This window comes from Hylobates moloch, unplaced genomic scaffold (genome assembly GCF_009828535.3).
Source record: "Hylobates moloch isolate HMO894 unplaced genomic scaffold, HMol_V3 SCAFFOLD_18, whole genome shotgun sequence".
NCBI classification, from domain to species: Eukaryota; Metazoa; Chordata; class Mammalia; order Primates; family Hylobatidae; genus Hylobates; species Hylobates moloch.
The window spans coordinates 76200810-76226331 of NW_026652293.1; the positions used below are offsets into that span (position 1 = coordinate 76200810).

Here is a 25522-nt window from a genome sequence, read left to right on the forward strand (position 1 = left end):
TCACTCATAGGTGGGAATTGAACAATGAGAACTCATGGACACAGGAAGGGGAACATCACATTCCGGGTACTGTTGTGGGGTGGGGGGTAGGGGGGGCGGGGACAGCATTAGGAGATATACCTAATGCTAAATGACGAGCTAATGGGTGCAGGAAATCAACATGGCACATGGATACATATGTAACAAACCTGCACATTGTGCACATGTACCCTAAAACCTAAAGTATAATAAAAAAAAAAAAAAAAATTAGAACTAGGTTCTGGAACACAATGTAGCCTTAAAAAGGTATCAAATATTCATCAACATGATCTATTTGTGAGGTCACAAGGCTGAATTATTTCTGAAGATCTTTTCCATTTGCATGTCTGAACAAATCTAGATATTCCTTAGTTATTCTAGATGAAAGACTATTTGCACATTTGCATATTTTTCATACTAATCAGTATTGCACTTATTCTGAAGTATTTACATAAATGAGGCAACAATTAATTTTTTTAAGTCTCTTTGGCTAGTGTCAGGTATATAAAACATGTATCTTACGTAAACAAATGAAGAGGTTATCCAACATCTAAACACAGTATTAATTTGACTAATACTTTTACTTCTTTTGGATATCAGAGGGGTAAACCAGTCTTCCAAAGAAAAGAGCAAAAGTCAGATTCTTCTGAAGTTTTATAAATGATACACACAAATGTACAGTACCGTAAAAATATAAACATTTTATGAATTTTCAAAGAACAGCTTTAAACCAAAAAAAGGCAGTTTTCAGTAAAAATAAACGTACATGCTTTAAGAAACTATCTTTGGCAATACTCCTTAAATAAAAGTCTTCATGAGCCAATTTTTACCTAAGACAAAAACAGATATAATGTTAATTTCAGCATAAAATCTATTTAATTTCATAATTCACAATGTAGTAAATATTTAGCTGCCTGTTGACACCAAACAAATTTTCACATATGAACTACCTAAAAGAATATGGCAAAATCTTTTCTACCAATGGATTTCATAAATAAATATAGTCCATAATTATGTGATACATCTTAAATATCAGTAATCAATTATAGTTACTGAAGAAATGCATGACGATAAATATAATAAGACATTTGCAGTCTTTAAAATTACTGATTACAGTTTTATACAGAGTAGTACAATTAGTTCTAAGTGGAAGCCTATTCATGTCTCTTAGGGAGTCAAAGAAATGTGCTTCTCACTTAGCTTATCACAACCCTATTTTATTGATGTCTTAAAAATAATCCTGGGCCAGGCGTGGTTGCTCACTCCTGCAATCCTGGCACTTTGGGAGGCTGAGGCAGGCGGATCACTTGAGGCCAGGTGTCAGAGACCAGCCTGGCCAACATGGCAAGACCGTCTCTACTAAAAATATAAAAATTAGCCGGGCATGGTGGCAGGCGCTTATAATCCCAGATACTCGGGAGGCTGAGGCAGGAGAATTGCTTGAACCCGGGAAGTGGGAGGTTGCAGTGAGCCAAGATTGCGCCACTGCACTCCAATCTCAGCAACACAGCAAGACTCTGTCTCAAAAAAAAAAAAAAAAAAAGACCTGAAGAATTTTGTTTATATTATCTACATTGCAATAAACTAGCGTTAAGTTTTCAACTGCACAGGGACAATTTGAAACTTTTTAAAGTGATTTTGCATATTATAGGTACTTATTAAATTAAATATATATTGATTAGATTTTCCAACTCCTAAAAACCTGAATTTTTAGGTTATCATTTATCTTTTATTGAGTCTTGAAACATGTTCTTTCCTTGCCCTCAGGCAACTTAAAAGTGTTAAATTCTATTCTGATGTCTATGCAATGTCTTTGACCACTTGTCATCAACCAGTTTTGGATGTGTGTTGATAGTCTGTGAAAATTGAGCAATGTCTAAGCATTATGAACTCCTGCCCAGCTCACTCATTTTAAGGTGCTGCTGCTCAAGAGCACCCAGATCAAAAAAGCCACTTTAAACATCTTTACTTAGATTTAAGAAAAATGGGCTAATAGTTATTCAATCAAAAATACTCGGTGAGTGTCAAAATATGTACAAGTACTAAGAAGGCAGCAATAAATGATACAAGCATAGTCCCAGCCCTCACGGAGCTTTAATAAATGATACAAGCATAGTCCCAGCCCTCGTGGAGCTTTAAGTCTAGTAGGCAGCTGTGAGAGGTGGAGAAGAAAAGGAGATGAATTGACTAATTAAAATTTTAAGTGAAAATTTCTCCCATTTCTTTAACCATTCTTAGTGATCCCAAATGTCATACTGGGGATGGCAATAGCCCCTATTCCTTGGCATTTCTAAATAGCATCTCATATGGATTCAGAAAAAGGTAGTCGATGATATCTGTTGGTTTGACGTATAACTGTGGGGAAGGGATTGGGAAGAATATCAGCGTAGGATTCTTCAATTTGCTGCTATGTTGATTCCAAGATGAGGCACTGCACCCATTCCTCCTTGAAGCCTCACGATAACACAAGCAAAAGCATGGCAATATGTTTATGATGCTTTCATCTAGAATATTAAATAACACATCTTTACGTTTCAGGTTTTAAGATATTGCCCATTCTTGTCTTTCTCACTGATTTCTGCATAATACTGATTAATAAGGTTGGATTTTTAAACACCTGAATTTCTCTTTATGGTTATTTCACCCAGGTGAATCTGGGTCATTGAGATGTTTCTCTGCTCTTGGACTGGTCAGTGTTGCCACTGCAGCTGGCCACATGGAAGGTGTTTACAATTTTCATGATTTTGTGTTGTGCTTCCGAGATGGCTTAAAGGCTTTCCAGATGTACCCACATTCCTCTGCTTTGCCACATATGTTCCTTCATGATTATTTTGAAAAGTATATTATAGTCAAGAAACTCTCATTCTAATGCATAATGCATGAACTTGTCATTTTTACATTAAGTGTAGTTTTCACTTGATCTTAGCCAAAAGTCCGAGAAGCAATATTATGAAGTATAGTTTTCATATTAGCTTCCTAAAGAAAGCTGGGGTCCATGTTTTGCTTTGAAGCTGATGAGATGATGAGAAAAATACCTATGCATTGAATACCAACCACAAAATGTTAGAATGCCAACTTCTCTAAGATCTCAGTATGGCTGGTTTGTTAGTACTTTTATCTGCTTTACAATTTTCTTTTGTTTTCCAGAAAACTGAATAATTACCATCTACCCTTAAGTATTCTGGTATTTGTTTCATGATATTCGGTAAATTGATTAATCAAATCCTTATTCCACTTGTTTTTAGGAAACATTACATTTTTAACCAAAGCGATGCTTTTAGATTATTCTCTTAAACACAATAACATCTTAATAGAGTTATAGTACCCAGTTTTACTCTAAGAGAAAAGCAAGGTGAGTAAGGAAGGCACGGGGGCATTGGGTGGAGACACAGAGAACAAAGCATCCACACGGACTAGCTAACAGAAAGCATCCTGGCAACTTAATGAAGAATAAACCGTGACTTTAGTTTACATAGCAGTAGATATGTTGTGGAGAATTACTCAATCTGTACGTAGCCTCCTGCTGGGTTAAATGTGAGCTAAGTTATTATTTTGCTTACATTTGCGCCCTTGTAGGCTGTGAAAGCAGAGCTTTCTTTTTAAAAATCTGTTTTCTGCATCAGAGCAAAGTTTCCAGTTCCACACACCGGATTTAACACAAAGTCATTCTTGCACCATTTTCATTTTCAAAAAGTATAGTCATAGAATTTTAAACTGTTATAAGTATAGACCAATTTAAAAAGATAATTTCATCAGAAACCTTAAAACTTCCTTATTGCAAATATTTCCCATTTTACCACCTTATACTATCTAAATATAATATCATACATGGTATATACACTGCAGTAAATAACCTTAATGAATACCAAATATGGAAGCAGTGAGTCCATAACGCAAGAAACTACCACAGAGGTGGGCAATAACCATTAATTCAATGACTAAATAAACCTACCATCATTTGAAATAAAGACTACACTCCTGTCAGAAAAGCTCTCTCAAACAGAGAAGTCTCTCTATAACACAAGCTTGTATGGTTCAATCCACTTTTCTGTTAGAACATGCCTGATGGATATGACCAATAACAATAATGGTGCCTCACTACAGCAGTAATTGGGAATCTGCAGAGAAGGCAGGCTGTAGTGCTTGCTCATCAGGAGGTGGCCTGTGCCATCTGAAAAAACTCTCAGGTGGTTCAACCCACCCATCCCACTCCTATACTAACATCAATGCTCTACAGAATAAAAACTAATAGGACTTTATCTTAGACTCTTACCAATGAGTTTTTCCTCTAATAGAAGTCTAGTAGTATGGACCCTAAAATGGCACTGCATCAAACCGAGAGCTCCACTATTCTGAGGATGAATCCATGCCCTTCATAACTCCTCTCTTCCCTCCTTTGTTTTCCTTAGACAAGGTACTGATTGAGATTTGTAACACAGCATGTTAAGTAGTGAAAGGAAGAACTGGTAAGAGCAAGGAAGAAAAGGAAACATGAATGTCCTCAGCCTGGCACTGTGCTCAGGCTTCACTTACAGAGCCCTCTTCACAGAAACACTGAGACTGGTGCTGCAGTATTCTCACTTTTCACAGAGAGCCATGCTGAGGCTCTGAGACACTGGGACAAGCTAGCAAAGGACAGAGTTAAGATTCAAACAGTGGTTGGGCGCGCACACTCTCAAGCTGGACTGCCTGGGTTCAAATGCCAGTTCTGTCACGAACTAGCCGTGTGAGAGACAGTGCATGCTGTTTAATCTCTCTGGGTCTCAGCTTCCTCTTCTGGAAAATGGGGACAATAATAATGGAGAAATAAATTAAAGTTTGTAAAGCATGTAGAACAACATCTGGCTCACAGCAAGCATTATGTAAGCATTTGTTAACTGAATAAAACATCTCAGTAAGGCTAAGGAAACCAATCAAAGGAGATTTAGTGAGTACCTAATATGTACAATATGTTAGACTACACAAAAGTAACTAGAGTGTTTAAAATAAAATGGAATTTATTTAATTTGTCTAGATTATCACTATTGCAGATTAGCTGAGCAAAGGAGGTATTGATTTTTTGTGGATAAAATTTATATTTTTGTTATTCACTTTGCTTATGTCTTGTCTTCATCCCTCATTATTACTAAGAATAATGAACTGAGTGTTGCTTATGCGTAACTCATTGAAATCTCTACTGAAAAAGTGACAATACCAACTGTCACAGAAATCATCTTTCTTAATTCAATAACAAGTAACTATAGGGCAAAAAAAATCAAAAGCCTTCCACTGAATTTACTACTAAACATTTCAATGTTTCTTTCAAATTATATGAAAGTTACTCTATACAAAAAGAAAAAAGGACACACCTCATTACTTTGGTTTTTTTAAATTTTAGATTCAGAAGGTACATGTGCAGGTTTGTTACATGGATATACAGCATGATGCTGAACACCTTATTATTTTGACATCAGGCCTTCCCCACTCTTCCTTATTACAAAAATTAATCCTCATTTAATCCCCAATACTCTGAATTCAAATAAGTGTTAAGCCACACATCAATATTAGGTCTTTACCTCTATTTTAAAAACGTATGCTTTTATAAGTGCACAGGAGTAACAGTATATTTCAACTTCTAGTATATTTATATATAGCCATTGCATATACAGCAAAGTAAATTACTCTTGATTCATATTATATTTGAAAGATGTGATTATGCTTAAGTTTTTAAAACTGAAGGGAATCTATACTTCCATTTTAATGAATACTGCTCTATATTCAAAAGTGTGGCTTCGAATAATTTTGAATACTAGAATATCTGCTATCAAAGACACAAAAAGTAAAACATACCCGCCAAGTAAAATCATCTTAACTTTTCCAGGTAATTTTCTTATACTCTCTATAAACCCATCTAATTTGACAATTTATGGCCAGTCATGTTAACATTTTCTTAGAATAGAACTGAATATGTTTAAATGATATCATCGAATTGAAGGGCACAGATATATCTAACATTTTAAAAGAAGAGAACAAATCAAAGAAATGCAACTACAAATCAAACACTATTCAATTACTCAAATAAATAATTTTGAGTACTCCCCAAAGAAAACTTATAGATAATATAAATAGAAAAGCTGCTTCTCAATGTCAAAAATGAATTTACTTACCTTGGCCCTCTGAGGGCAGTATTACCTAACACATAGAAATTTCAGAAAACAATCTTTACCTATCATTCTAATAAAAAAATTTTTTTTAATGAAATGGGCATATTTGCTCATTATACATACATATTTCTTTCCTCATCATTATCTGTACCTCAATAAGCATAACAATGCTGTTTTCAAATGTTTCCAGTGACTTTGAAAGAAAAGATTTTTTTAAAACCAAGGCATCAGGAAGGAAAATGCATGGAATCATCAGTATCATTGAAGTCATCCAAAATACAATACAATAAAAAAGTATATAAGAACTTTACATCGTATAAATACTCAAGTTCCTATTTTGCTCTCTGTAGAATAATTTGTTTTTAAAAACTGCAGGACATCAAAATATACAATCTTTCAGTAAAGACAAAGTAATTTGAGGAGGAGAACAATTCAGTTCCAAAGTGTCTTCTTAAAAGCAGCCAATACCAATACACTCGTTTGTTACAAATCACTCATGTATTAATGAAATATAATGCAAATGACAAATTGGCAATGTGGAGTTGAAGCACCCACTGAGTTTTCATAACTGATTCTTACACTAAGAATCTTTACGTAGCATAAGGATCATCTATTCTAGAATCTAAGTCAATCAACGTACACTGGGTGTTTTATTCCTTTTGCTATTTCACAGAAGGAAAACTTTTCTAGCATTCACTTATCAAAGCTTTTTTTTTTTGATATACAAAACACTGAGTAACTAACCCTATATAATCCAGTGGCATGATAGACCTTTAAGAATATAAAAAGTGCTAATCTTTAAGTCAGAGTTTTATATATAAGTTAATTAGTAACTATCCAACTTTTCCAGGTCCCACCACTTCTCCCACATAGAAAAAAAACAAAAAAACAAAAACCTGGCATTAAAAGAAAAAAAAAAGATCTATTGAAGGAAGACACAAATTATTACAAGCAGGTAAACAGCATATTTACTTTCACACAGCAAGATCTCACATGGATGACACTGATTGCCATTTAGTAAAGATGTGTTTTATTTAGGTTTTGTATTTACTTTTTCAAAAAAGTCCTTGCTTCTATAATTCAAAGTATAGTACTTCTCCACTCAAGAACTATGCTATTATTTAGCATAACTTTGAGTAAATTAAGATTTTTTAAATTTGAACTACTAAACAGTTTTATTCCTTTTAAAGTATATAATATCATGGATATTTTAAAATAAAAAAATTAAATTATATTTAAAATCCTTCTTTACTAAAACAAAAGGTAAAAGGAACTAGCTTAACAGTTGAACATACTACAAATTCAGGGAAGGGAAAGAAGGTCATTTTATAAAATTCTTTTCTATAATAAATATATATACTTACGTTGAATTATCTCTTGAAAAAGATCCCAGGAAACAACAACTGCTGTTCTATGCGTTCTTGCTTAGAAGTATAAAATTATGAACTTTGGATGCTGTGTTCCAGTCTCAAGCAAATAAGTGACTTGCTTGGCCAAAGAAACAGACAAACTTCACGATTTATGCTTTTCCTGCCTTTGTATCTTAATCATCTTCTGTTCTAAAAAGTGCTACCACGTTTACCCACATCTTTAATCAGATTTTTTTGAACTAAAACACATTAAAAAATGTAAGCCAAAACATTTAGCAAGATGCCTTAAAGAATATGTCAGACAGTGAAATACTCTGTTTTCAACATACTGGCCAATATTTTTAAAAATTACTATTCATGCAGTATTTTGATGAGGCGCAATTCAAATATACATTAAAGCTAGAAGTTTCTGAAGTTTTCTGAATTATCCTGAAAATATACCAAGTACGGTTTCATTTATTTGTGAAAATGTCCTCACAGTTTCATCCTCATTTGCAATATAATTCATAGGCTATGGATATTTCCACTCTTTGGTACTGTAAATTTTTTATAAAAAACAACAAAAATTATTTGTTTATAAATTTAGACTGTAACACTTAATTATCTGTCTAGAAATACTGGCATCCATCACCATGTGCCATTAAACATTAAAATATCCTTATATGAAGCTACTAGCACTCCATTCAAAAGTGAGGGTTATTTTTCTAGTGTAACCAATTTATTCTTTTAAACCAAAACAGAAGTTCTTAGTCACTATACCCTGTCCTATGAACGACTCTTAAATACTAAATTAGGTGGCTCTCCAGGTACAACATCCCTTGACTCATCATCCAAAATTATTGAGTAATATTTACTAGCGTGGAATGCCGGATGAAAACAATTTGAAAAGAAAAATGTAAAGAACCACCACCTACATCTGCATGGGAATTAATCATACTCTTGAGTTTACTGACTTCCTCATGTCAACCAAAGCCATATCCTCTTTACTTCTCTAAGAAAACACTTCTGCTTATCTCAGCATTTTCATCCCTATGTGAGCTTGATTAGTTTCTTCATCTGCAAAATAAAGAGTTGTGACAATCAAATAATGCTTTAAACCTCCATGAGAAGAAATATTATTTTTAGCTATGTGTTCCAAAGTCTCATTTTAAAGATAATAACCCAAATACAGCTTAAGTATTGGCCGTAGCAAAGTTCAGCTCCAAAATAAGTTGAGGTTACTTTCTTAAGTAGAAAAATAATTTTGTAGAAGAAAATGTGAAATCAGCTGGCCAGGCACAGTGGCTCACGCCTGTAATCCCAGCACTTTGGGAGGCCAAGGCGGATGGTTCACAAGGTCAGGAGTTACAGACAAGCCTGGCCAACAAAGTGAAACCCCGTCTCTACTAAAAATACAAAAATTAGCCAGGTGTGGTGGCACGTGCCTGTAGTCCCAGCTACTCGTGAGGCTGAGGCAGGAGAATCGCTTGAACCCCTTGAACCCAGGAGGTGGAGGTTGCAGGGAGCTCAGACCATGCCACTGCACTCCAGCCTGGGTGATGGAGTGAGACTCCGTCTCAAAAACAAACAAACAAAAGAACAAAATTTGAAATCATCACCACTAAATAACCACTAATACCATACATCCAAAATACTTTAATCCAACTGTTTTCTATTTTTCAAAATAATTTATTTCCCTCCATATTTATAAAACAATCACAAATCCCTAAATAAACATAAGGTTCCAAGAAACAACCTTCTATCTGTGACCATTCTCTCAAACAGCCTCTACAGCTTGGTATTCTTATTCTACAATAGTCAGAACATTATATAAATACTCCAATTGTAATAGCTACAGAGCTCTAGACTTGCACATAACACCTAATAAAAATACTAACAGCTACTACTGAATTCATTCAAGACATTCTAAATATATTATCTCATTTTGTCTTCACAAGATCCTTGAATAGCAGGTATTGTTTCCTTCTTTCAAAAGATGAAGAAATTCACATTTAAATAGTTTAAGTGACTATGAGTAAATTCACTCATCTAAGTTAAGTGATATTTAAATTTGGTCTTTGTAACTTCAAAGACATTCTGCCTTTAATATTTCAATCACCTTAATATGTATACTTGCCTGTACTACTAAGATTTAGCAAATGGCTCTGAAAGAATTAGAAGTAACATATGATTAATAAAGCACAGACCTGCAAGTTTGCTTGTGTATAGAAGTTGGTATGAGCTTGCTTTTCCCAGTCACTCATTAATATCCTGACCACTGACAAACCATACTCTCTCACTTTAATAACAAACACCTTCTACTTAAAAAATGGCATACTGCTTGCCTCCAAACTTGGTAGGGATATTAGGATTGACTATGAAACTATAAATACATGGACATAACCCTACACACAAATACGGATATATTCAAGGCCACCTATATAAAAGAAATAAATGCATGAGACAAAGGAAGTCAGGGTGGCTGATGATTTTCTATGCCTTTTCAGCAAACACGGATTAGAGTCACTTGAGTAAAAACTGACAGTGAGAGAGAAAGTTTTTCTAGATAGACCCGACCTCTGTTTCTTTATGAAAAGCAGAAAGTAACAGATAACCTTCCTTTAATCCTTTCAGAAAGACATTACTCTGGACACAAAGCTCTGTCACTATGTTGGCCTTTCAACCATGCTTTAGGCAATTTCTGCTTGATAATTACGCAACAAAACCTTAAATGTTTTAGGAAAGCATGAGTTCCAAAAGTCAAAATAAGCACTTTTTAATTCTCCACACATATTTTTTTTTGAAATGTAAGTCCACATTGGGCGGAAAAAAGAAAAAAGGAGAAAAGTCAGAGCTTCTCTTTTTTGTTTTCTAGTTACTCCATTCATATTGATTGGTTTTGAAATGTTACAAAAATTTCTGGTGTTCTAGAAAATAAGTAATATGGAAAAATTTTACCTAAGGTCACTGTTTCTTCTCAATTATTTAAGGTGAAAGTAATAAACCAGACATTTAAGTAAACATACTCACTTCCATCTAAATATAAATGTTATCATAGCATTTGAAAACATTCCAGATATATCAAATCTCTAACACCTAATGACAAGAATGTATCAGAAGGAAATATACAACCAACTCATTAATGCTTGATAAAAATGCACGCTTGTCATTTATAGAATCCATGAGAAAAAGAGTATGTACTGATCAAAAAGGCCAGGTTACTATATAACTTTGTTTCACAACTAAGGACATTTAAGTTCAAAGTATTATGGAATTACTTACAAAATAAACTGGGTACTCTCTACCTCACCCCTAGTGGTAGGCTATAAAACAAATCGATTCAGTTTAAAATAGTTTATGTGCTGACTAGTGTTAAAAGGTTCATGTATGCATTAAGATCATACCAAATCACCTGACTGATTCCTTAATCAAAAGCTCCTCTTGTCAGTTAGCAGTACACACCTAACATTAGCCAAACAGGTTATCTACCATCAACATGGAGAAATGAGAAAGTTTGTTTTGCCATTTAAAGAAGTTGCTTTCTAAAACTAGACATGAATAAGGGAGAGAAGAGGAAGTATTAAACCCCTAAACTAATTAACGAAATAAGGGAGGGGGGATGCAGGAAAACAATGATAATTAGTATGTACCCTTGGTTAACCAAATCCACACATACATTCATTCTGTATATGCACAAACATCAGCAGCATCATAAACCGTCTCAAGTTCTAGCCATTATTCAGTTCGACATCTGCACATGTTTATGCGTCTCTCCAAACAACCTCTTGAACACCCTGCTGGAGCTGTCATTTTTTTCTTCTCCCTATCTGGCAGATGGCAAGTCAACAATCGGCATCAACAGCAGCCGAATATCTCCCCCTCCATCCTACCCCCCTAAACAGACACAATAATAACTTCTTTGTGCTTCCCTACAATGCAGCTGCTTAAACCATTTCGCTACAAGGCTGCTTTGCCTTAATAAAAAAAAAAAAAAAAAAAAAATCCCTTCTGTCAAGTCTAAAAAGCAGCATAATGTTAAGCAAGCTAAAGCCACAGCACAGCTGCAAACGGGCAGACACATTGACAGCTCCTCCCTTAACAAAGCCCTGTGAATTGAAGGGGGTTCATCTGAGGCTCACACAGTAATTAGTATAAAAAAGTCCGACAGCCTCTATTATGCTAAGGGAAAAAAAAAACTGGACAGAACTGGGCTGCTGTTTTGCGTCAAGAGTTCTGCTGCAGAGTAGATAAATCATGTTGGGTTTTTTCCTCTCTTTTTAAAGACAGTAATAAGGAGGATGAGAGAAGCTAATTTGAAAACTTGGACACAGTAATTGTACCATATGGTGAGCATTTATCCTTTCTGAAATGCACGCTAACAGTCACTTACATGCACACTGCTTTGTTTTACAGTTGTTATTCTCTCTACCATATTCATAAAATGGATTTGAAGAATATCTGATACTCAAGAGAAGTTGCGTGTAATTAGCAACAGAACTGCCTAGGTTTAATTTATTGGCCTTGCACTGTAATCTAGTAAAATGCAAAACAAAATTAAACAATGTGTCCACTTTGTAAAAATATTTTTTCTTTAACTCAACAAAAAACTAATGAATACAGGTTCATTGGAGTGTTTCTAAGTTAAGGTACAGTATATTTTGAAAATTCCAACAGAATAAACTGTTGATAAGAAATAGCTGTTGATAAGATTTCTGATATGTCACCATAAGAATAATTTTTCAGAAAGATCACCTGGTTTAATTCTGTATTTCACTGAAGCAGATGTAACTCCTCCTCATGTATATCAGTAAACCTAGATGCAAGAGAATTTCCTTGCATGTGTTCTTAAAATTTTAGGAAAAGAAATTCTGTCATTTATTAAATAGTTATTAAGTACTATGTGCCAAGCACCTGTCTGGCACGGGGAGGAGAATACAGAAAAGCTTTCACATTTTTTTTTAAATCTAAATATAAATTGACTTATTTTGTCTACTTCAAAATTCTATAAAAATCTGTCTTCTATTTGAAGAAAGACTTTAATAACACTAGTAGTACGTTGGTTATCATGGCACAATATATATCAAAATATATAGGGAACAAGATTAGTTTAATCAGAAGTAAATTCACTGTAATGACATCTGTGTGCCCCTTTTAGGTAATATTCTGTGTTTACTCAATATAAACTATGTTCTAAAACTGACATACTCAACTAGAACTCATATGAATCCTTTAAATTTCAAGTGGAGTAAAATCACTGGTCTGAATTACTACAGCTTCCATGTGACCACAAGTATCCTTCTGATCAATATTTTGGGGGCATGAAAAAGCAGAATATTTTAAGGTATTATTAGTTCAAGACAGAACTAAGAGTCCCTACTAAAGCTTGAAGTAATCTGTCTTTAGAAGAAAGACTGTGACTCCATCCAGGAAATTGGGAATAATTACATTAAGAAGGAATGGCTTCATCCAAAAAGTACCACTAATAATTTTCTATAATAAATCTCCATTTTGGCTTAACAGAAATAAACTTTGTCACCCACTACTAGTATAGTGGCTTCCCTTTATGCTACTGATATTGGGCCATATGACCAATTTACATCTTGGATAAAAATATTCACTTTTGTATACTGCTTTACAGTTTACTAACTATTTTTAAATATTAACATGGGTCTTAAAAGTTCATTATACTGGGCTGACTTTGGTTTTGACATAGACAGATGTTTTGATTGAGAAATATGTGACCAACGACAGAAGTCTGATTCTGTATACTTTCAAACTGGGTGAATCCTACTGTGTTAACAATGTCATGATACTATCTGGTGTTAAACAAAAAAATGGGATCATTCTCTACAAAGTGGGGGGAGATCATTCTTTTTCTAAAAATTTGCAGAAAAACATTACATAATAACTCTTCTTATTAAATAAATGAAGGAAAGAAAAAAGTATTTTTAGAAGAGAAAATTTTCATTATTTTGAAAACAGGTTCAAAGGTATTACCAAATGACTTATCTTTTTATCACATATGAATAAAAAGCCATTCTAAGTGGAGAAAAAAAAATTGCTTCCATTTAGGAAAATCAAGTTGAGGATATGTCTGTAAGCTGAATACTCCATTTAGTGATAATACTTAGGGTAAATGGGATGTGAATATAAGATCTGAAAATTTAACAGAAAATGATGGCTTTGTCCAGGAAAGGTGTTGTTACAGCATTTGATCAAAAGTTCTTCTTAGTTAAGTCTGTCAACAATTTCTGAACTACCTGAAACCATTTTGATTACATCAATGACAACACTGCAGAAAAATTTGTCTGTAAGGAAAAATTAAGACTGTTTTAAAAGCTTCTAATAAGAAATATTTGCCAAGAATACATGATTTATAAGAAGAATCCTTCTTCATATAATCACAATTCTGATATCCTTCACCTAAAGGGGAACAGGGATAATTAAATTAGAACAAAGCTGTAAGAAAATGTTCATAAATAAGAATTACAGAACCAAATGATCCTAGTGGGTCTGGTAAACATTCTCATTTTTATTTACCTACGTTGCATCTTTTAAGAGCTCCTATCTGCCACAAAAGTAACAAGTTGCTGTTTTCTTATTAAATGTGAATAATTTCTCATGAGGTCTAGCAGGTATCAAATACAACTTAATTTATAATGTATGGAGTACTACTAAATACTTGCAAATATTAAGTCAAAGACTGACATACCACTAATAAAATAATGCAGTGGTCTATTGATACACTAACAATGGTGGCAAAACCTAATCCAAGACTTTGGGATGCAAAAAACCTAACATATGGATATGGACTTCCTCAGCAGAAATTCAAGTAATGCATAGTTTAAAACAAACTCTTCTTTTCTATAATAAACACAAATCAAGCAATGAGAATACATAACACAGAATTTTAAATTCAGAAAGACAAGAAATTAAAGATGATTACTTCATATTTTATAATGATGATGTGGAAAAAAGAATGAAAAGAGGAGAGGTCACGTCTAGAATCGTATTCAGAAGTAGGCCTCAGCCAAATATTTACCCCGATACTTGTCTTTAACCTTAGTGCTCTATTAGAGCTCTTTCAGTTACAAGGAACAAAGATCCACTGAAGCTAATACAAGTAAAAATGGGTCATTCTAATAATACTAACACTTCATCCAAAGAATATAGGTAGCCCTTTTGCAAGTAAGATCTGGAAGGTGATTAAATCACTTTATCTTCTTCAGGGATTGTGTCAAGTCTGGCTTCTGTCTCTGGTCTCTCTCCCATTCCCCTCCCAGGCCTGGGTGGATCTCAGTCTGTCTGCTCCATCTTCCACACTCTACCCACCAGCTCCTTAGCTCACTCAGAAGTTTTGTTCCTTCATAAACTCAGCTTGCTGCTACCTCTTACAGGCAATGCTACCCATGACACATAATACATTAAAGAACGTGGTTTAGTGTTACTTTAGAAATGTTTAAGTAATTTCCATATAATTTCAATTTGTATTAAAGTCTTTTAGTTACTATTATTGTATACTAGGTAATTGAAATGTCTTCCCAAGAGTCATACCCAGTGGCTTTTAAATTGTGGGTCAAGATTTTTAATTTTCAAGGACTAGGTAGTATCAAAAATATTGGAAGCCCTGGCAGACTTCACCTGATCAACAGGCTGGGTTCCAATGGTCATTGTCAGAGATTTAAAATTTAGTTTATCATTTTAAAAAATTATTAATACAAATGGTAACTAGTTCCCACATGTCATTAGTTTAAAAAGCACTGTATATCTAAATACTACTTGCTACTTTAATATTTGCTTCATTCTTACTTCATATGAGAGAGACAGACAAGTCAGATATTAATATTACCATCAGTATTCTATGCTCAAGAGTTTCAAAGCTATAAGCACCTGATTAAAGAATGAGACATGGAGCACCCTATCATTGGACGGCCACATATCAAAGGTGTTATAAAAGAAATTTGAGTTCTGAGTTAAAGGTGGTATCAAATTGCCCCACAGGTTACTTTCAACACCAAGATTCTAGTATATTGGTGATTTTATAGATTAGGAAACCAAGATTTCAAGTTAAGACACATGTTATTGAACTAGTTCTTTTGACTTCAAGTCCAGCTAATTTAGATCATAAAACATACATTCTACATCATACTTGTAAGAAATCCTGGAATCTCAAATCCCTTTTAATAGTACTTTTATTTTTAAAATAAATTATAAGTTAGAATCCAGTTATGCTGAATATGCAACATTTCTATGATTACACCTATTAAAGTATGTGAACAAGAGTAAGGTCAAAGAAGAGAGCTACATTCATTTTACATTGGATGCTATGCTTAAGAAAACAGAGGACCTTTCCTCTTCAATTACAGGTAGCAATTGCTTCTAAAACACCACCCAAGGCTCAGTTGAGGTGGTCTCTTACCGCTTGTTTAGAAGGGAATCTGATCTGTAGCTGAAGCAATTACAAACAGGAGGTAAGAAAATCCCCATGTCTTATAACCATTTCCAACATACACACAACTGGGGACATGGGTGTCCACAAGTCAATGATTGTATGCATTCTCTGTATTGTTATTTACATAGGAGATGAAAACTGTAAACATCAAGTGAGTCATGTAGTGCATTTTTAATTTATAATTATTAAATCTTCACTTTAAAGCTTTTTTAAAAATAAAAGCTATCTAAAGCCACAAACATTTTACCTATCTACTGTTTTTTTGTTTTTTTGTTTTTTTGTTTTTTTTTTTCAGACAGAGTCTCGCTCTGTCACCCAGGCAGGAGTGCAGTGCATGATCTTGGCTCACTGCGACCTCTGCCTCCTGGATTCAAGTGATTCTCCTGCCTCAGCCTCCCGAGGCTGCTACCCTTACAGCTGGGATTACAGGCCCTCGCCACCACGCCCGGATAATTTGGTTTTTTTTGGAATTTTTTTTTAGTAGAGACGGGGTTTCACCATGTTAGCCAAGATGGTCTCGATCTCCTGACCCTGTGATCTGCCCACCTCGGCCTCCCAAAGTGCTAGGATTACAGGCATGAGCCACCACGCCCAGCCTCAGCTTCAATTATGCAGAGTAAATGCTAGCAAAATGAATTGATGAATTTTTTCTTTTTAAATATTCTATCCAATATTTTGCATGTCCAAAAAACAAGGTAAATTTCATCTATATTTAGGTGTTGTAGAAGTCCAACAAACTGGATTTCATATATGCACAAAACAAGCCATAATCCAATTATGTTCATGGGATAAGTCATTCCCTAAGGGGATAATTCCCTTAGGGATAATTCCCCAAAGGGAATGACTCATTAGGGAAATTATTCAAGTAATGAGTCTAACTCCCAGCAAACAAGATATATAGGTATGCAGTTCTATTCATTTAAACGTTACATCTTATTTCTGAGTATCACGTATGTCAAGATAGTCATTGCAAAAACATTTGCAAGCTGCATGTGGAATGTGGCAAAATTCCTTTTTAAAAAAACCGATAGTGTTTAAATCCTATCCCAACTCTCAGAGACTTTTCTTATTTCATAATGCTCCCCTACTCCTACAACTCCCAAAATTACTCTAATTTATTCATACTATAACTCTCTGCTAACTTTAAGTTTTTTGTATCAGTTCCCTAACATAACATTCCAAATTGTTCTTTTATTCATCTCATCGAGTTCCACACCGAGTCTTCCTCCAACTGGAGTCACACCCCAATTTCTCACTCCTCAGTTCAACTTTAGTTTTCCTGACTACCAATTCCAATTGCTAAGAAATGAGTATATTTTGAGTAAACTAAATTATGTACTCAAATCACTGTTGAGTGTATCAGTGAAGGTAATGCTGGCTGCGGAGAGAGGTAAATCATGACAACTTAGTGCTTTACTACAATGAAAGTTTTGTTTCTGGCTCATGTAAGGTCAAACAATGCTTCCTGTCAATGGCAGTGACTGAAGGACCTGGACTCCTCCCTTTTGGAGGCTCCTCCATCTCCTTGGTTTTATGACTGCCATCAGAAGGGAAGAGAGAAAGAACACAGAACACAGATGTTTATGACCCAAGCCTAGAGGAGGCATGCATCAATTCTGCTCACATGTGAGTGGCCAGAACTCAATCGTATGGCCACACCTAACTCCAAGACAGCTGCAAAAAACAGTCTAGATTGGTGCTAGGGCAGAGTAGGGGTATTATGCACAAACGGATTTGGCCAATCTCTGCTACACTGAACATCTCTTGTATGTTCTTACATACTTACTTAATAACCTTGGTGTTAAGAAAGAGACGTAAGAAATGAAAGCAACGTATATCTAAAAATGGTGGCCGGGCACGGTGGCTCACACCTGTAATCCCAGCACTTCAGGAGGCCGTGGTGGGCAGAACACCTGAGATCAGGAGGTGGAGACCAGCCTGACCCCGTCTCTACTAAAAATACAAAATTGCCCGGGCATGGTGGCACATGCCTGTAATCCCAGCTACTCAGGAGGCTGAGGCAGGAGAATCACTTGAACCCAAGAGGTGAGGGTGCAGTGAGCCAAGACTGTGCCATTGCATGCCAGCCTGGGTAACAAGAACAAAACTCAAACTCAAAAAAAATTAAAAATAAAATAAAAATAAAAATGGTTAAAAAGGTAAATTTTACGTTACACATATTTTGCCAAAATAAAAAGGATCTTAAAATCTTTTTGATGAGACCAAAATAGTAAAAAATAAATAAAAAATAAAAAAGTTCTAAATCAAACATGAGCAAATGTCAAAATATAATTAAAAGCCAAGTATAATATAATCTTCATGTGTTTTATCAATACTACATAGAGTTCTATGATTTTTATAGTAAATAGGATCTCAGCCTGACTTGGCCTGTCTGCTCTGGTCTAAAAGATGTGAGGAGAAAAAAAGAGACTTGTTAATATCACAATATTATCTTAAACCAGTAAATCAAATAAAGAGATCTCCTCAAATATTAGTATCTTAAAATTATAAGTAGATAAATATTAAGGGTTAATGCAATTTGGAGCCAATCAAAATGCAATAATCTCTTGTCCTTTTCCTTTCATTTTTTACGTATTCCCAGATGGTCCAACTATTCCAAAAAGCTCACGGTATATACTCTTGGGAAAATAAGCATGTAAACCATTCTTTTAAAGTACTTGCCACACCATATTCCATTGGCAAATAGGGTTAATGCTGGAGCTCAGAAAACAATACTCCAAAATATGGCACTTCGGCACGCAAAGTACTTTGCACTAAAGGACACTGGAAGGCATCAGAAGCAGCCTCAGAACCCACATCTCTCTTATCTTCTCCTGCCCTCCTGTCTCTTGCCCCTCATTCTCCCCCAAAGCAAGTACAGACACCAGAATTCCTCCTCACCAAAGCAGATAATAAAGACTAGAACTCTCTTCTCCAAAGCCAGCCATAAAAACTACAATTACTACTCTAACCTTGCCCTCACCTTTCTGTCTAGAAATTCTCTGACCTACCCTTGTCCCAATAATATAGGTCGTAAGACCCTCATCAGAGGAGTCCTGTCCCATACCTGGGAGGAAGAAACATTACAAGAGAGAGGCCAAGAAAAATCTGAACAGACAGGTCTTGGCGAGTTTTTACATGCAGTCTATTAATATTAGATCATAACCTTTTTGTCCAGTCCTATTTCTATATAGCTGTCCATTTTTCACTGAACCTAAACACTGAAAAATGGATAGTTGTCCTATATGTTTGGGGTCTTCACTCTGAAGGTTCCTGTGTCATGTAAAACTATAATTAAATAGATTTGTTATGCTTTTCTCTTATGAATCTATATTTTGTTATAGGAGTGTTGGCCATAACCCTTATGATGGGGAGGAAAGGGATAATTCCCTTCCCACTACTATACTACCAAATATAAACTAGTAGTACCCTTATAATTCTTCTACTTTCTTACTATTTTTTACATAATAGAGAGAAAAAGGAGTTAATAACCCTGGGAAATTTACTATGCCAATGTAATCCTACCTACTTTTAGAAGGTATCAAAATATTTGTAGAATTAAAGAATGCCACTGCTAAAAGGAAACAAATTTGTGTAGTATTAGATAACACTTCTGTTGCTTCCAGGCAAGGCACATCAGAGGTGAGATTACCCTACGGATAACTTTTTTAAGAAAAGATAAAAGTAACCTAGGTATTATAATTTTCTAGATAACTTTTAAGTAACATAAACGTTATAATAATTTTCAACTTTAATAGCAGATTTAAATTTCTACATATTATATAATAAAATCTCTAAAGGAGCCAAGCACAAGACATTCCAAATAATTTCCAAACACATTTGGTTATGAATACATTTTAGTTTTACAGTCATTAAAATTTACACAGCTTAGTAGGTCACAGCAGGTGTTACGTTATTCTCACGAACAAAAGTTTAACATTAAGAACAATTCATATATTTTGACACATCTGCTATATTCGTGTTGCAAGGACTAGACTGCGAGCTTAAGGTTTTATTATATTATGCTTACATTTGAACTGGTTATCATAAAAAAGAAACATTATACTACAAAACTTCAGAGAAAAAGATATACATTAAAATAGCAACAACCTAAATTTACTTTAAAATATAAAGTTCCATTAAAGCAGCTCCATTTAAATTTTAACATGTCTAAATATTCTGTGCATGCTTCTGAGTACATGCATATGAATAAAATGCTAAGGGGAAAACAACATAATTGCCAAAATTTGTTTTATAAAAGGCATTTCCCCCATCACGTAACTTCACCATTTCTAGTGATCATCACACCCCCAGAACAAAGCATGAAGTTAAAGAAGGCCCTTATAATACACATAGAAAGTCAACAACTTCCTTCAGACTAAGAAGAACAAATTCTAAACTAGAGAACCCCGGATGAGAATGACCTGCCCAATCCCCACTGAAAAGGATGGAAATTTTTTTCCTAAATGGAGAGAATCACGTAATGATTCATGTCTTCAATAAAACATCAACTAACTCAGAAAAAGAAATACCATGGCAAATTACACCTCAAATATTATATTAGACATGAGCAATGTAAAAACAACTATCACCATAAGAACCTTGCCTAGGAAGCAATTAATCTTTCTCAAGAAATGCAGTAAGTCTGGGCACCCATTTTCAAAATTATCAAGGCCAGTTTTCATTTAAACGTTAACCTTTATTATTTTCATTTAAAATGTTCAAGATGAAGTTGTTAATATGTGTTTTAATACATTCGTTTATAAGTAATAGTAAGGTCTGAAAAACAACATAAAAATGACTATATGTCGTTATGCTCAAAATAAATCATAAATATTTTTCCCAGCTCACACCAGGCCCTTTATCTGAGGGATTATTACAAAGCAACTAAAAACTCAATCACAATATAATGAAAATAATGTTAGCTGGCATAGGAGAGTGTTTTGAAGTGCTTTCTGAATACCTCAGTCTCACACTCAAATCAGGAGCATCTGTCCACCAACTGTCAAGATAACGTCTAGCCTAGGAGTTTTCCTGAATTCATCACTATTCATAGATGCCTGTCACTATTCAGAAAAAGAAGGAAAGAGCCATACTTTCAAAGCTATTTTCTTTTCTATATGTTCTAGTAGAGGCGAATATAGAATTTATCACTTTGAAGCCAATGTAGTCTGAATCAACCGGCCCTCCATCTCCAGATCTAAGAATGCAAGTTAAATGTTCTCTAGAAATTATAGATAATTCACTATGTCATATTAATACTTCTCACTTATATTACTACTGATTCAAGGATCTGATCCCTAGACTCGAAGCCATTACCTTCCCTCACCATTACTTTCACAACTAGAAAGTACAATCCAGCCACCAACCCCTATGGAAAATGGCACAATCAAGAATAAAGTGTTTCCACTGAGGCCAAGCACTGTGATTCATGCCTGTAATGTCAGCACTTCGGGAGGCCAAGGTGGGAGGGCTTGAGGACATGACATGAGTTTGAGACTTGGGTAGAGATCCTGTCTCTACAAAAAACACACAAAAAAAATTAGTCAAGAATAGTGGAAGCTGCCAGCAGTTCCAGCTACTTGGGAGTCTGAGGTGGAAGATCACTCAAGCACGAAGTGGAGGGTACAGTGAGCCATAATGCACCAGGGCACTCCAGCCTGAGACACAGAGTAACATCTGTCTGGGGAAAAAAAGGTGTTTTCATTGGCTTCGTTTTAGATGCTGCTGCAAAATTCAAGTTAAAGCTGTCTCTCTCAAGAAACTTCATTTAAAATGAATTCCTATGAAATTTACATCCTTATTTTCCGAGTCAGAAACAACAAATTTCATTTTTTAACAAACATAAATAATCCTCAAATTACTCAGAAATGCTTTTCTGAGCCACTGTAACAATGCTGTGTGATACAGGAGAGGAAAACAAGATTGTCATCCCTGCAGTCCTCAGAAGTTACACCAAACAAATAAGATAATACAAGGTAGGCCAAAATCTAGAAAAATTGAGGAGAAAAAGAAAAAACAAAGAATCCAGAAAAAGGTAAGACTACCCGTTACTGAGTATGCAGTTGTACCATTTTCTACTTTACATACTAATTAGTTCAGTCAGTAATATCTCTATTTTCAGTTCCTTAAACCTACATACATTAGAGAACTATTAGGTGAGCAAATCAGTAATCAAGACCAAAAACTGAGAATCAATAAGGAATTTAGTTTTCAAGGGCATATTTTTTTCAAATGCAAAAGTAAGGAATTTTTTTCTGCATTATAAGACTTACGGTATCTTAATGTTTATTTATTTCCATAATAATTTAAGGGAATGAATCTTAAGTTTTCGTGTAAATATGACTTCCCATGGCACTTAATACAAATGCATCCATCTTCTAGGATCCAGACCTATAAGTTCTAATTTCATTTTCTGGAAAATTACACTTTTACCAAGGATTAAGGGGGTTCTAATACAGATGGACTATCACCCTCCCTTTAAGAAATACTAACTTAAGAGGTGAGTATCTCCTGGGAGAAAAAACTGAATTTTAAATTAAAATCATTCTTAAATCATTCAAATCTCTGGCCAACAAAATACTTTCCAGTTTCTGAGGAAAAAAAGATGAAGAAAAGGCAACTATTATTATAAAATATCCTACAATATAGAAGAAAAATCAGGTACACAAGAAACAAAAGTAGGGTTGAGCACAGTGGCTCACACCTATAATCCCAGAACTCTGGGAGGCTGAGGTAGGAGGATCACTTGAGGCCAGGAGTCCAAGACCAGCCTGGGCAACATAGGAAGACCTTGTCTAGACAAAAAAAAAAGTTAAATTATCCTGGCATGATGATGCATGCCCGTAGTTCTAGCTACTCGAGAGGTGAGCTTCAGCCTAGGAGTTTGAGGATGCAGTGAGCTATGATAGGGCCACTGCATTCCAGCCTCAGAGATAGAGCAAGGCCTTGTCTTTAAAGAAAAAAAAAAAAAAAGAGAAAAAGAATTGAAACTGCAATAAGGGCAGTAAGAAAAGTTCTGGGAAGTGTTGACAGTTTCAGAAGGAAGAGTTTACTTTCAAATGGTGACAAGGGAAGACAAGATACAAGAGGTGAAACTTGAGCTATAACTTGAAGGGTTGATGAGCAGGACTTCACCAGTGACTAGAGTGAGTGAAGTATTCCATGGGGGCACCGTGCTATCTGCAAAGATGCAGGAAAAAAAATTATAACACCACTCTCTAGGAATATGTGACCAATCTAGCAGAATAACAGAACAGAACTCAGCCTTTTCTGTGTCTCTACTTCAGAGACAAGAATAATATACTCCAGCAGTAACACTGCTCACTGCATATAGAGATTTGCAAGGGTTAAGGGTCGGGGGCATAACCACAGAAATAAGGTCCTTGTGACAACTAAATAAGATAAAATATTATGTTTAAGATCATTACATTCCTTTTGAAGGTCACTTTGACTACTTCAATACACAGTTCAAATATATTTAATTCTTCCAAAACATCATTGCCAAGGAAAATTAGTGAAAGTGGTAACTGGCTGATATAATTTCGATGATTTAATGAAAACAATACATATGCCACACATACGTGGCTAAAAGATGTCACAGTTGATTCAAAATGGATAAGCAATACATATGTTGTTACAATTTTCAAAGTAATAGCTAAAAAGTACACACAGAAAGGTGTTTACGCACATTCACTCATCTATTTGGCACTTCGTAGAAGACTAGGAAAGCTACTGGCCTTTTTAAAAGGTTAGTTCTCATAAAGGCCTAGTGCAGGCAGCTGTGGAATTTCCTACCTCCAACATTAATGTCTAGTATGCTGGTGGGTGCTACTCATCTCTTCAAATCTGTTTTAATTATTCTGTTGCTAGGCATTATAACGGATCTTAAGTTTGATAAATTTAGAGTTCCAACTGGAGGTTAACCCATGCCTCAATATGTAAGCCAAATCTATTTCAATTATTTACGAAAGGCAGATGATAACAGAACAAGACTGATTATTTAGGCATTAAAAGATGTGTAAGTAAATTCCGGTGGTGAAATCTGGAAAAATTATCTGGATGAAGAGTCAGGTGTTTTTTAACGTGTGGGAAAAAATTGTGGGGTTAATATTATTTGATCTACTTACTGAATGTAAAAATATTTTACACCTATAAAGTGAACTCAATTAATGCAGGGAACAATCTAAAATATGGCAAATATTTAATATGGTGGTTTGGTAATATTTAAGTTCAGTTTCTATAACTTACAACAGTAAATTCTCAAAAGAAGTTATCAATTTTCTGAAAATCTCAGTCTGTGGTTGCTCAACCTACGAACCAATACTCTTTTTCTACCCAAAAGAAAGTTAAAATTTATCTGTGAACAAGCACTCAGTCCCACAGCCGTAAGAATTGTCAAAATAACAGGAAGAAAAATGGACCAAGGATATATAAAGCTGAAAATGGGTCAGAATGCTCAAATTAAGAATCAAATTTATGTTTTTATTTTTCTTGCTTTTTCTTGCAAGCCACGGCATCCTCATGAAAAAACAGGTAAGAATTTGGCAAGAATATGGATAGAAAGCAAAAAGAAACTTGTTTTCCGAAACATCTGGCATCCTTCAACAAACTCTGGCAATGAAAAGTCAAAGCAAAGCAGGTAAGATTCTGCCAATCACCTTCTACTTAGGCAGTGGCAATAGGTGGCCTAGCCAAGGCTCCCTGCCTGAGCTGAGAAGAGAGATGTCAGTATTGTGGTAAAGCCTACCTCCTTGGCCTTCAACAGATTCCTTCCATACCCCCAGGTTATGACAGAAAATGAGCAATTCACACAAGCATAAATGTGAAACATTAACATTTAAAAGGAGCCTAACCTACATAATAAGTGCTGAGGCTGAATACACATTGTGGGTCAAAATAAGGACAAGGCAGCTCAACATGGCATCTGTTAAGGGAAGAAAAATAAAGGGCAGACAAAAGACAACATTTAATCCTAGGTTCAGCCTTCATAAATCAGTGTACAATACCAAAAGTAAGTTAGTTGATCGACTGATTGAGACAGGGTCTTTCTCTGTTGCCCAGGCTGGAGTGCAATGGTACAATCTCAGCTCAACGCAACCTTGACCTCCTGACTCAAGCAATCCTCCCGAGTAGCTGGGACTTCAGGCATGCACTACCATGCATAGCTAATTTTGTTCACTTTTTGTGGAGACAGGGTCTTGCTATGTTGCCCAGGAAGGTCTAGAACTCTTGGCCTCAAGTGATCCTCCCACCTCGGCCTCCCAAAGTGCCAGGATTACAGGTGTGAGCCACTGCTCCCAGCCCTAAAAGTTTATTATTATAAGGACTCTTACTCTTCATTGTAATTTATAGGTTGAAATTGTGAAACTGAAAACCCTATTCTTGCAACAATAACTTGAGGTATTTAGAACTCATGAAACCAAGTTTCACATCCTCTTTCTTAAGTCTACAGAAAAGGAACCTCAACCCTTATAGTTCAAAGTCTTTCTAGCAAAGAAAAAAAGAGAACCAAGAAAAAAAAGCATCATAACTATTTTGTAAGTATCAAACTAAAAAAT

At 35.0% G+C, this 25522-nt stretch overlaps 1 protein-coding gene across 9 annotated transcripts in view; it reads right to left on the reverse strand.

Moving 5' to 3' along the window:
- The window catches only part of AKT3 (AKT serine/threonine kinase 3), a 357879-nt gene that overhangs the window by 203908 nt on the left and 128449 nt on the right, over positions 1-25522 (reverse strand). The window contains exon 1 of one of the 9 annotated variants that reach the window (XM_032137426.2): positions 785-1027. The exons of the other annotated variants lie outside the window; for them this stretch is intronic. The gene's annotated coding sequence lies outside the window, so the exon portion shown is untranslated. Of the gene's footprint in view, positions 1-784; positions 1028-25522 lie in introns of those variants that run through there. 9 annotated transcript variants of the gene reach the window in all.